This window comes from Humulus lupulus, chromosome 5, assembly GCF_963169125.1.
Source record: "Humulus lupulus chromosome 5, drHumLupu1.1, whole genome shotgun sequence".
NCBI lineage: Eukaryota > Viridiplantae > Streptophyta > Magnoliopsida > Rosales > Cannabaceae > Humulus > Humulus lupulus.
The window spans coordinates 55818613-55831530 of NC_084797.1; positions in this window are offsets into that span (position 1 = coordinate 55818613).

Sequence of the window (12918 nt, forward strand, 5' to 3'; positions counted from 1 at the left end):
GTAGGACCTAGACTTCTTTGCGTCAGGGGGCCTGAACCCCCTAGGACCCAGGAGGTCATAATTTTAGATTCCCCCCCCCCCCCCCCCCCCACACCTTCGTTAATCCAAGAGCTAGAGGTTGTGTCTAGCCCAGTCCATAACCCCGAGCTGATCGTAGTAGATTCCTCCTCTAGCTCGGAAGGTAGGGTTCTTGCTCCTTTTCTTGTCTTTATATTACTTTGAATAATTATATCTTAAATCTGAACCTTCTACTCTTCCTTTTCAAGTGAAGAGATGGAGCTACTATATGCCATGGGTTTGAGGGATGCTTTTAAGGTCGGTGGCACCGGAGCTGGTCCTGTGGTGAAGATGGCCAGACTAACAAAGACATGCTCCAAAGACTGGGGCTACCACCGAGTCTCTTGCTAAAGACAAAGGTGATGGCTCCACCCGCAAGCAGCCACAAAAGAAACTCCCCCCAGCTCTGGTAACAACAGTCATAGTTCACCAAGCTCCTCCTCCTCTTCCTCAGCATGTACCTCCCTCAATTCCGCAAGTGATCCAAGGCAAGGCTCCCACGATCCAAATCCCAGTCAAGCCACTCGACCTTTCCAAGATCCCCGAGGCATTTTGGGGTACTGTGTACGAGATGGTTATCCATATGGTTGGTCATGCCTACAGAGCCAACGCCAAAGACTTGAGGGCTATAGAGAAGCATACTCCTCAGGACGTCCTCGAATCTGTTATGGGGATGAACCTCACCATGATTCCTTCTCACTCTTCTAACTTTTTATTTTTTCCTTAGTTTTATTTTTAACTATTCTTAACTTTCCTCATTCTTTTGTAGTCTGTCCTAGCTAAATTTTGAGGAATCACACAAGTTAAAGCTAGGGACGAGGAGCTCTGAGCCGCCATGAGCGTCGCTCTAGAGGGAAACAGACTGCCAAACCTGCCCTGGTTTCCTCCCAGGAGAGCGAGCGGTCTGTAAAGGCTACCCTATCTGCCTCCTAGGATCAGGTCATGGAGGTGAGCCGTCGCGTGGACTAGATGCAGGCTGAAAGAAGGACTCAAGAAGAAGTTGAACGAGGTCGAGGCCAAGGCCAAATAGGAAGTTGCCGAGTCATCAACTCAAATGGAGGAGATGCTTTACCATTGTTGGGCTTTCAACCAGGACAGGAATTTCTCCTTTATGCAACCTGAGCTGTGGGAACCATTCTTGCCAGGTTCAAAATTTAGTTTTAACAAGAACCCTCAGAGACCACCGAAGCTTCTGAAGCTGTTGAGGGAGATGGCGAGGAGGTAACCTCTCTGGAGCGAGTTGGCAGACCCCAATGATTTATTATTATTTTTTTTATTTTTATCTTTATGTTTTTGTAATTAAGTCCCTTGGGAACAAAACAATTTCCACCGGGCTTAGGTCGAGGTTTATCCTCCTGAGATGAAAATATATTTTTTAATATATCTAACTTGTGATCAATTTGTGTTCCCCTTAGTTTATTATCTTCTCATGCTTGTGAATCCTTAGATTCTTGTACATTCAAAATCTTAGGGGTTGACTTTAGATCGGGATAGATTTTATCGATATCTTAGTTGTATCCAACATTTTTCTCGCTTAATTGCATCATACCTGTTAAGAGTCAAGCCATGGACTTAGTCACATCCAGGGTTTTACTAATAAGCCTAATAGCATTGTACCTGTTAGGAATCATGCCTCAGACCCGATCATATGCAGGGATTTTAGTAGGCTTAATAGCATTATACCTGTTAGGAATCAAGGCTCAGACCTGGTTATATCCAGGGGTTTTCTTTTAGAGATTTTTCAAACTTAGTTCGGGTTCGAAATTTTTAAAATTTAAGCTTTAAAAAAACCATTGAATAATCAATTTTTTAGAACTCTAAGTTTTAATCTTTGTCCGAATAAGCTGAACTCTCTTAAAAGCTCTCTTCGGTTATGTGTTCTGGTTGCTTTTACAATGTGAGCTCGTGATAACAAAATGATAAAATTGGCTACTTAATAATCCAACTATTATTAAACTGAAATGACTTTTATAAATAAGCCTTACATAAATGGTAATTCTAAAGACATTAAAGACAACAAAACTATTGATACTACTTTTTTAAATGTTGGGCATTCCAGGTCTGTGGGACTATTTCTCTGCTTGCTAGCTTGAAATTTCCTTCGTGCAAGACCTCCATGATCTGATATGGTCCTTCCCAATTCGGCCCTAACAAACTGTCCTTGGGATCTTTACTTGCTAAAAATACCCTTCGAAGAACCAAATCGCCTAATCTGAGTCTGCGTCCCTTGACCTTGAATTGAAATAACGAGTGATCTTTAGTTGATAATGGGTGAGATGTCATTGTGATGCCTCTCTTTTTCTTCGATTAGATCTAGGGATGCACTAAATAGCTCGTGGTTATGATCCTGATCAATGGTCTTTTGTCTATGGGTCATCACCATTGCCTCAATCGGGAGCATAGCCTCGCTTCCAAAGCTCAAGGAAAAAGGGGTATGTCCCGTGGAAGTTCAACATCAGGTCCGGTAGGCCCAGAGTACTTGTGCGAGCTTCTCGGGCCATAATCCTTTGGCCTCGTCTAATCATTTCTTCAAACTTGCCTTCAGGGTCTTATTTACGGCCTCGACCTACCCATTGGTATGTGGGTACACTACCGGCGAGAAACTCTTGGTTATGCCATATTTTTCACAAAATTCTATGAAGAGATCACTATCGAACTGAGTTTCATTGATTGGCACAATCTTTTTTGGGAGTCCAAATCAACATATGATATTCTTCAAAAAAAAGTCCAGGACTCTCTTCGAGATGATGGTTGCCAAAGGTTCAACCTCTACCCACTTCGTGAAATAATCGATGGCGACTACTACATAACGAACTCCTCTTTTTCCAATTGGCAGAGAACCAATTAAGTAAATTCCCCATGCTGCAATTGGTCAGGGGGATGAAATCATGGTTAGCTCGATGGGTGTAGCTCGGGCAACTATGGCGAAGCACTGGCTTTTGTCACACTTCTACACATATGAGATCGAGTCCTTTGTCTGCGTGGGCTAAAAATAGCCCTGTCTCAATACCTTTAGAGCTAGGTTTACCGCCCCCCCGCCCCCCCAGCGTGGTCTCCACATAAGCCTTTGTGTATTTCTTGCAAAATATTATGTGCTTCCTCGAGCAAAACACATCACAGGAGGGGAAGCGAATGCCCTCATCGATATAGGATACCCTCAATCATAACATACCGCAGAGCTTGATACAGCATCTTTCTCGAGTCCTTTCGATCGTCAGGTAGCTTTTCAATTGTGAGGTACTCCACTATGAGGGTCATCCAGGTTAGTTTTATGACAATCATTCCAACCTCAACCATCTACGCTGTTATACTCAGACTTTCCAAGAACTCCACCGGAACTACATTCAATATATCTACCTCTTTGGTGGTAGCAAGTCGAGCCAGAGCATCAGCGTTGGAATTCTGCTTGCGGGGTACCTGTTCAATGGAGCTAAACTCAAACTCAAACAACTCGCCCTTTACCTTAGCTAAGTAGGGTACCATCTTAAAATGGCTGAGTTTGATGGTCCATTTTAATAGATGTCCTGACGCTTCAGTCTTTTGCAAAACCTGCCTTAAAGGTTGGTCAGTTAAGACATGAATAGAGACAGAATGCAAGCTTTTCTATCAATGTGTATCGTGATTCGGCTTTGAGAAGTCTCTTACTTACATAATGTACAGTTTTTGCGCCCGATTTTCTTCTCGAACTAACACTGCACTAACTGCATTTTCTGTCATGGCCAGATATAGAAACAGACGTTCTCCGGATGTCGATTTTGATAGTATGGAGGGTTCATCTAGGTGCATTTTCAGGTTGCAAAGCGTGTGCTTGCATTCTTCGATCCATTCAAACTTATTGTTTCCTCTGAGCAAGTTATAGAATGGTAGACATTTGTTAGTGGATTTTGAAACGAAGCGGTTTAAAGCCACCACCTTTCTAGTTAGGCTTTGTACTTCCTTACGTGACCTTGGCGAAGGCATCTCTAACAATGACTTGATTTTTTCTAGATTCACCTCTATCACCCTTGTGTTGACTACAAACCCCAGAAACTTTCCTGATGCAACTCTGAAAGTGCACTTCTGGGGATTCAACTTCATGTTGTATTTTCTCAATATGCCAAAACATTCTTCCAGGTCAGATACATGGTTATTGGTAGTCTTTAACTTAACGAGCATATCATCGACATACACCTCCATATTTCTCCCGATCTGGTTAGCAAACATTTTGTTGACTAACCGTTGGTATGTAGCTCTGGCATTTCTCAGCCCAAATGGCATAAATTTGTCACAATATACATTATGCTCAATCATGAATTTGGTTTGCTCTTGCTTTGCAAGGTTCATCGTGATCTAGTTATATCCAAAATACGTGTCCATGAAAGACATGAGCTTGTGACCGGTTGCGGCATCTACCAACTAATCAATTCTTGGTAGTGGGAAACAGTCCTTGGGACAAGCCTTGTTGAGGTTGGAGAAATCAATACAAGTTCTCCACTTCCCATTTGACTTCAAGACCAGCACGGGGTAAGCAACCCAAACTGGGTATTTTGCTTCCCTGATAAATCTGCATTTAAGTAGGAGAGCTACTTCTTTATCTAATGCTTCAGATCGTACTGTCCCCAAAAGCCTTCATTTTTTGGGACTTTGCTGGCACATTCTTGTCCAAGTTTAAAGTATGCTTTATTACACTCGGACTGATTCCCACCATATCCTCATGCGACCAGGCGAAGACATCCAGGTTCTTCCTCAAGAATTCGACCATCTCCTTCTTCCTTTCGGCTTCAAGATTTTTTCCAACTTTGACAACTCTTGAAGGTGCTTCCGGGTTGATATTTACTTCCTCGAGCTCTTTTATTATTTTAAGCTCAGATCTATCTTCACGTACTCATGGATCAATATCATCCCGCTGGGCGACCTCATCATTTCCTTCTTGAGGTTCTTCCATCCCACGAGTCACTTCCATTACCCGGGACTCCTCACCTTCTTCACCTATGACCATCGCTTGCTACCCACGTTGTGATTTTCCCTTCATAGAAATGTTGTAGCATTCTCTGGCAGTGAGCTGGTCTCCTCTTATTGTGCATATCTTTGAGGTTGAGGGGAACGTCTTGCCAGGTTTCGGATTGAGGTGATGGCCTTAAAAGCCACCAACGCGGGTTGTCCCAAAATCGCGTTATACGTAGCCGGATAATCGATTTTAGTTCGTGCCTCTTCTCCCAAAGTAACCACCAGTCTGATTGTCCCTTTGGCCACCGTCCCTTCACCTGAAAATCCATACAGAGTCATTGAGTTCGCCTTTAGATCGGTTACGGACAATCCCATCTTTTCCAAGATGGACTTGAAAAGCACATTTACGGAACTTCCATTATCCACCACTATCCTCCATACCCTTCGGTTAGCGAGTTGCATGGTTACCACCAGTGGGGCATTATGTGGGAATCGAACGTGGCTAGCATCCTCTTCCCTGAAAATTATTAGTAGTTTTCCAACCATTATGAGTTTTCAGCTCATTTATATACCTCTTTTGGGCCCCGCTACTGTGCCCGCCAAATGAGGTCCTCTGGCAATGGTAGTTATATCTCCTCCTACTATCGGGGGAGGGTCCACCCGGTTCTAATCTACCTGAGTTCCACGTTGACCTGTCGAGGGCCTCTGGAGCTGGATGAGAATTTTGCCCAATAAGTTGATTTGGAACAACCTAATTTCGAGCATACTGGGCTAGTGGTCCAGATTGAATGAGAGTCTCAATCTCATCCTTCAGCTGTCGACAATCATCAATGTTATGATCGATGTCATTGTGGAATCGAAAAAACCTTTGAGGGATTTCTCTTCGCCCTCTGATGCCTTAAAGGTTCTAGCTTCTTACACGGGAGGCGATTAGAATTTTCCAGGAAGATATGTTCCCAAGTATCTATTAGGTCAGTGTAGGTGGCATAAACGAGCTTCAATTTCTCCAAAGAATCGTTCTTCTTCGTGCTGTTCTAGTCGCCCTCACCATTCCCCTTCCTCCAGTTGTTTCCCGCTTGGTTATTCTGGGTAACAGGTTGAGTCATAGCTGCAACATCTATCATCGCTCTAGCGAGTTGGATATGGGCCTGGCTGGTTCCTGCGACAACAGATCATGCCTCTTCCAGATTTATCCAGTCCTGAGCTTGGGCCAAGAACTCATCTAAACTTTCAACTCATTTTCGTTAGAGCTCATGCCATAGGTCCCCTCCCACCAAGATTCCTATCCTCATTGCCATGAGCTTGGAGTTGTCATCAGCATCCCTAGCTCATGCTCTAACATTGGTGAATCTATTCAAATATGCTTTTAGTGATTCACCAAGTTACTGTTTTACGTAGGCCAATGAATCAGCCTCTACACGAGTTTCCTGTGAAGCTTGGAATGCTCTCTTAAACTCGAAAGAAAACTTCTTCCATGAGCTTATAGAATGCTTTTTGTACTTTTTAAACCATTGTCTGGCGGGTCCAACCAGAGTCGCAGGGAACATGATACACCTTAGATCGAGCCCGATGTTGTGGGCCATCATCATTATGTTGAACATCTTGAGGTGGTCAGATGGATGCGTGTTTCCATCAAATGTCGTCATGTTTGGCATCCTAAATCCAATAGGACACGTAGCTACTGCAATGTCATCTGAGTTACAATCATTAATCCTCTTTTCAGATATGAGCCTCTTCATCTACTCCTTTATCAAGGCCAGTTGCTCAAGGGTTAGGTCCTTGGTCTCTAGGTTAGCTAGGGGTTGTTCAACAGCTCCCATCCTATTGTATGCGTTTGATGGGTTACTATCCCTCCAAGCTTGAGCTTGGTTAGGTGGGACATTCCCATTGTCGTGTACGATAGACGCACCTCCCTCATGTCGAGTATAAGTCATATATTTGTTGCGAGTTGGATACCTTCTTTGTGAGTTCAAATGATCATGCAGGTCAGGCTGTGTATCTTACCAAGGACATTGCACTCAGACCTGTCTCCACGCTGGCTCCCCATCCAAGAACTTCCATTTGCAATACTTATAGCTTGCAGCTGAGATCAAGGACTTGGATTCTCAGTATGTGCCATGAGGCGTAAGTATCTACTGACGGGAGAGGATTTCTCCTACTATTTCCACGAGCTGGAGTATCTCGTTGTGGGCTTGGTGGTGTAGGATGTCTAACCAGAGATGGTGGATGCCTTATTGGCGAGGCTATCTTCGTTCCATCAGGACAAACTAAATTAGCCCACCTTAGCTCTACCCCAATGTCCTGAGTTCTCTGTGCCTGGGGTTCTAATCGTGGCTCCGGAAGATTTGCTGGAGCGTTTTTCCTCCGTGAACTTGTCCCAGCCCACCCCGATTTGTTCTTGGGGGCAATCCTGGGAATCTATGAAGAAGGCACGAAGCTGGGGGTCACAGTCCTGACCGATCGGCTGACATGCTAATGATGAAACATGTGATGACCAGTGGGCTGAGCACTTCCATGGTTTCACTCTGAAGGCACAAAGCTTGGAGAGGCAGTCCTGACAGAGTGACTATGTTTAGATCAGTTATTCATGTGGGACTTATGAGACCCATTTTTCCTCTTCCTGACATTAACGTCGGTTGCAAGAGGGGGTAACTGAGCCAAGACCTCCTTGATCTGTCTATTTTCCCTAGTGAGATAGCTCCTTAATTGGGCCTTTTCCATCTCAACGGTAGTCAAATATCATGGATTAGGATTTGGTGGGAGTGACGCCAAACTCCCAGCATCATCCTGGCACATAGGTTGTTTCTGAGGACGTTGTTGAACATCTGGGCCCCTTTTAGTGGGAACAATGGTATGATGGGCCCCCTGCCCACCAGGCTGCTCCATCTCATTGTCATGCATCGATCGAGTGAGCACCATGATGAATGTCGATTGATACTTGTGAAGCATTAATTTCCTCTCAACGAGAGCACCAAATTGTTGACATAGTTTTTCGCCAACGGTAGATTAAGAAATCTAATAAGGATATTAGTGCTTATTTGTAAACCAAAATGAAATAATAAGAACCCTTTCGTACACACACAACTTTTACGTGGTTCAGTGGTTAAAATTCACCTAGTCCACGAGACAGTATTATTTCTTTTCTCTCACCATTTCTGCAGAGTTTTAGTAATACCAAAAAGGTCGTTCCCCTCTCTATCATTTATCCCTGATATTTATAGTGGAATTTCCTAGATAGGTTTGGGTAACCGTGTGAATAAATAAGGTATACATTTAATATAGATTATTCCCATTTACATTGGGATATGATTTGATAACAAAATAGAATATACTCCTGCTATCTCGGATAATAAATGATAGATATGCAATACAACCTGGGCATTAATGAGCATATAAGGAGACTCCAAATCTCTTGGGATCCTTCAATATGCGCTCTAACCAGGTTTCCACGAGCTGAAAATCTCACCCGAGCTGGTGTTCAAAGACTATATGAACCTTAGTTCGGATTAAACTTAGAACGCCCAAATGTGGATCTGACCATTTTATGTCTCGAACTGGATTGTTATCCTAAGAGGAGGTCTAATAACAACTTGTACATCATGTTTTTGTTAGGAAAAAATAGATTGCCTCAATGGAAATGGGTAAGAATGATTACAACTCTATGCAAAATATTATAATAGACAAGGATTGATTAAATAAAGTGTTACAACTCTATAACTGAAAATACAAATGTACAAAAGAAGAAGAAGAAGAAGAGGAAGAGAATAGTAAAATACAACTCTAAGCAAAAGGTTACAAATAAAGTAAAGTGTTTGAAACAAAAGAAAAGGAAAGATTACAACTCTTAAACAAGAAATACAAGTAAATAGAGAAGAACAATATAAAGATGAAAAGCAATAGAAAGAAAGAAAGGAACAAGAAACAAAAGATAAAGAACTCTCACTCACACTACCAAAGTGAAGAGTGTTGGGGATCACCAACTTGAACAAGGTTTGAAACCTTTGTCCAAAAGCTTACTTCCCCCTAACTCAAGCACTAAGGGATCTCTCACAGATTATAGGAAATGCTTTCTGGAATTATCAAGCCTCAAGGTGTTTCTAGCCAAGTGCTCTAATGGATAGAAATGTTGTGTCTTACAAGTGAGCTATAGGCTCCTATTTATAGAGTTTAGAGACACCCTTTGAATTTCAAATTCCACCAACCCCCATGGCTGTTACCAATGTTTAATTGGATTAATATGGAATTAAAAATGAGATATGGGAGTTATTTTGGTTTTTTAAGCCGTTCAACAAAGATTGAAAAAAATGAAAAATAGGCCAGTTTTTGGCCTGTGGCCGCGGCCAGAGACATTAGAGGCCGTGGCCACTAGTCTCTGTCCCACAGGCCGCGACCACTGACCATTTTCAGCACTTAAAATTGTGTTGTTTTTCAAACGGTTCCAAACCCTCCCAAATGATTTTGTAACCCCCAAAATACATTATTAGGGTTAAAATCATATCTCTAACAGCCATTTCTCAAATGGCTTTATGAAATTCATCTCAATATTGTGTAACATCAAATTTACACAATAAAGGGTAACACCAAATATGTTACATTATTTGGATATATCTCATATATCTAAATATTGTAACTCTCTATTATATGTTACAATATGTGACACTCTTTGTCACATTTATTTAATCTAAAACATTATATTATAATATAATATAATATTACATTATATTATAAAATAATATAACAGTTTTCAGGTCCCAACTCGAGCTGCTCACATCATTGTCAACCATAGGTTCTACTCTGCTACTTTTCCACATACTCATCTTCCAGTTGTACCCGAACTGAGTGACTAGAATCATCCTAATTTGTAGGGAATGTTGCGATATTTTTGCTATGCAAGTGCACACAGTCGCAATTCGTAATAAAATGGTAAAACCAAGTATCGTCCTCAAGTACTGATTTATCAATTACCAGTCAATTAATTTCTTGTTCTATTTGATGAATTGAAATTCTTGATTTTTGTAAGTACAGCAAAAGAAACTATAAAGTGCAGAAACAATAATTGAAAATTAAATGGAATAACCACTAATAGTAAAACTTTTAATTTAATCACTGAAGAAACAATTAGGATATTTAATCTCATCAACTATCCTCCCTATTATTCCCTAATGCAAAGTGTGAATTCTTCTTCTTTTTACCTAATTCAATTAACAAGTTGATACAGCAGCCTATAATCATACTATGAATTATAAACTCAACCTAAGTGACAATTTCCTATATATCTATGGTAAATTGAACCACAAAGGTAGCATTAATCTCGACAACTTAATAACAGTTACACAATTAATTCAGATACTTTCGTTCTAAATTAGAATTATGTCCAATATAACCACAGCAGATTTAAATCTCACTTCTCAGATTTTGACTTAAAAACATATGTATATGACTATAGATGGCCAATCAATAATCAATCTATAAGAACAGGTTATATGGAATTGAAGAAGATTGAAGAAGAAGAAAATTGAAATTGCATTAGTTCATAACAGGGATTCAAGTGATTCAATTAAACATTTTAAACAGAAAATTAGTTCATAATCATAATGCTAATCACAACAAAAATTAAAGATAACATCAGGAAGAAGAAGAAAAACATGTAAAAATACTCTAGGTCTTCAGCCTTCAAAACCAGCATTAATCCACAATCCGTACGTCTCCCCTTTTCTCTTCTCTTTTTCGCCATATTAAAACCTAGGACTCAAATTTTAAAGAGGCGGGTCGCGGCTCTACATACACTATGCCGCGGCCCGTGTCCAATTTCCTGGGAAAAAGGTCCTCTCCATGTCGCGGCATTAGTCAGCCATGCCGCGGCCCGCGTCGACGAGTTCTGGGCAAAATGCCCGTCTATGCCGCGGCCCAAGGATTTCCTTAAAAACATTGGTTCTGTTTCCCACCTAGCCGCGGCTCTACTTTGCTCATGTCGTGGCTCTTAAGGGATTTCTCAATTTTTCAAGTTTTCATCCCAAAAATTCACCAATACTTCCAAATTATGTTGAGAACCATTCTTTCTCGAAATATGATGAAAAACTTGGTTATTTCTTCCCTTTCTTTGACATTTTCTTCCACGTGCTCAATTCTTCCTAATATTCACAAAGACAGACAAACAAAGCATAAACCCGCACTAAATGAAAGAAAAACGAAATAAAAGACTACTAAAAACATCACCAAAACATGATAAAAACTAGACTCAATAAACTCCCCCAAACTTAACCTTTACTCGCCCTCGAGTAAAGACCAAGTTAAACTAACAAAAAGAAACAAACACAAAACGAACAAGCTAAACCATCATTACCATCTACACTGCTTTGCCAAAACTCATGAAATCTCAATTGCAATATTTATAACCAGAATTTCAGCTCAATTTCCTTAAAGTCCAATTTGTAAAGTTCAATTAGGGAAATCAATAATATATCACGAAAATGACTACAACACTTGGACTCTATCATATGTGCTCAACTCATTCCAGACAATTCCACAAACCAATTTTTCAATATGCTTGCATTACTTGACCTTCTCCACTAATGTCAATGACACGTGTTTTGAAATCAAAAGGACTTTCACAGGTTATAGCGTTAGGCTTAGGCAAGGGTAGATGAAATTGTCATTTAGGCTCAATCGTTACCATAAGCATAAAACCTTGAAACCAACCAAATTTCTCTTCACCACACCAAAACTCACCCTTTTATACAATTAGAGAGAGAGATTACAACACTTTCATCCTTTTCTTCTTTTCTTTTTATATCATTTTTTTTAAAATCACACTCCCCCAAACTTAATATTTTCTATATAAATAAAATCAAGGAGAGTGACAAATTGATTTGTTTTTTTTTTTTTTTTCATAATCTAAAAACTTCTCTCTCTCTTCTTTTTGTACAATCATACTACATTCAAATCATACCAATACTTCACTATTTTTCATTCTTCTTTTCCACAAATTATATGCTTATGATAACAAAGGAAAAGGAAAAGAAAAAAAAAAAGAATGAAGTTAGGAAATTTAGGCTCAAATAGTATAATCACGAACAAAAAAAAACAAGTTTAAGGCTCAAAAAGGGTAACTAAGGATAATTAAATCAAGGTTGGCATGAAAGGCACAATCGATCCAATAAAATTGCCTAAATCACTTTTCTAAACACATGTCATCAAGGATTTCGCCTCAAAGGCCAAATAATGCAAGTTCTATCAAATTCAAATTGTCATTCCACCAACCCTAGTCAAACTCATATAATAAAATCCAAAATGTTGCATTTTCAAAACATATTAAAAATTTCCCACAAAACTTTTAAATTAAACTCTAAAAAAATTGAACCAAGCAAACAGTTGAATTCAATTTCCTTTTCACGAGCAAAGACAAAGCAGCAACAGACACGAATGATGGTTTAACAGTTACACTAAACAACACAGAAAATAACACAACAGACTAAAAACTAAACTAAACAACGCACAAAACAAAATAAGCTCCTCCCCCCCCCCCCCCCCAAACTTAAGATGCACATTGTCCCCAATGTGATAAAGAAAAGAACAAGGGAAGAGAACTTACCTGTCACCACATCAGTATGGCGGAGGAGGTGGTGGAGGCGGCCACTGGTATGGAGAGTACTGTGGCGGGGGAGTGAAGTAATTCTCATCAGCAGAGCTCATAGTTCACCTCGTTACTAAAGCATTCAACTCCTCAATGTGAACCCGCCCATACTCATTTTGTTGCACCAGGAAGTCATTATAATGTTGATTTTGCGCATGATGCGATTGGATTAAGTATTGATTTTGCTGAATAAGGCAATCCAATCGATCATGCGTGCGCTCCGTGTTCTCATCAATAGGTCCACCAATTGCCAAATTCGAAGGTGGGTTACTGGGACCTGCTGCATCTGCTTCCTCCTCCTC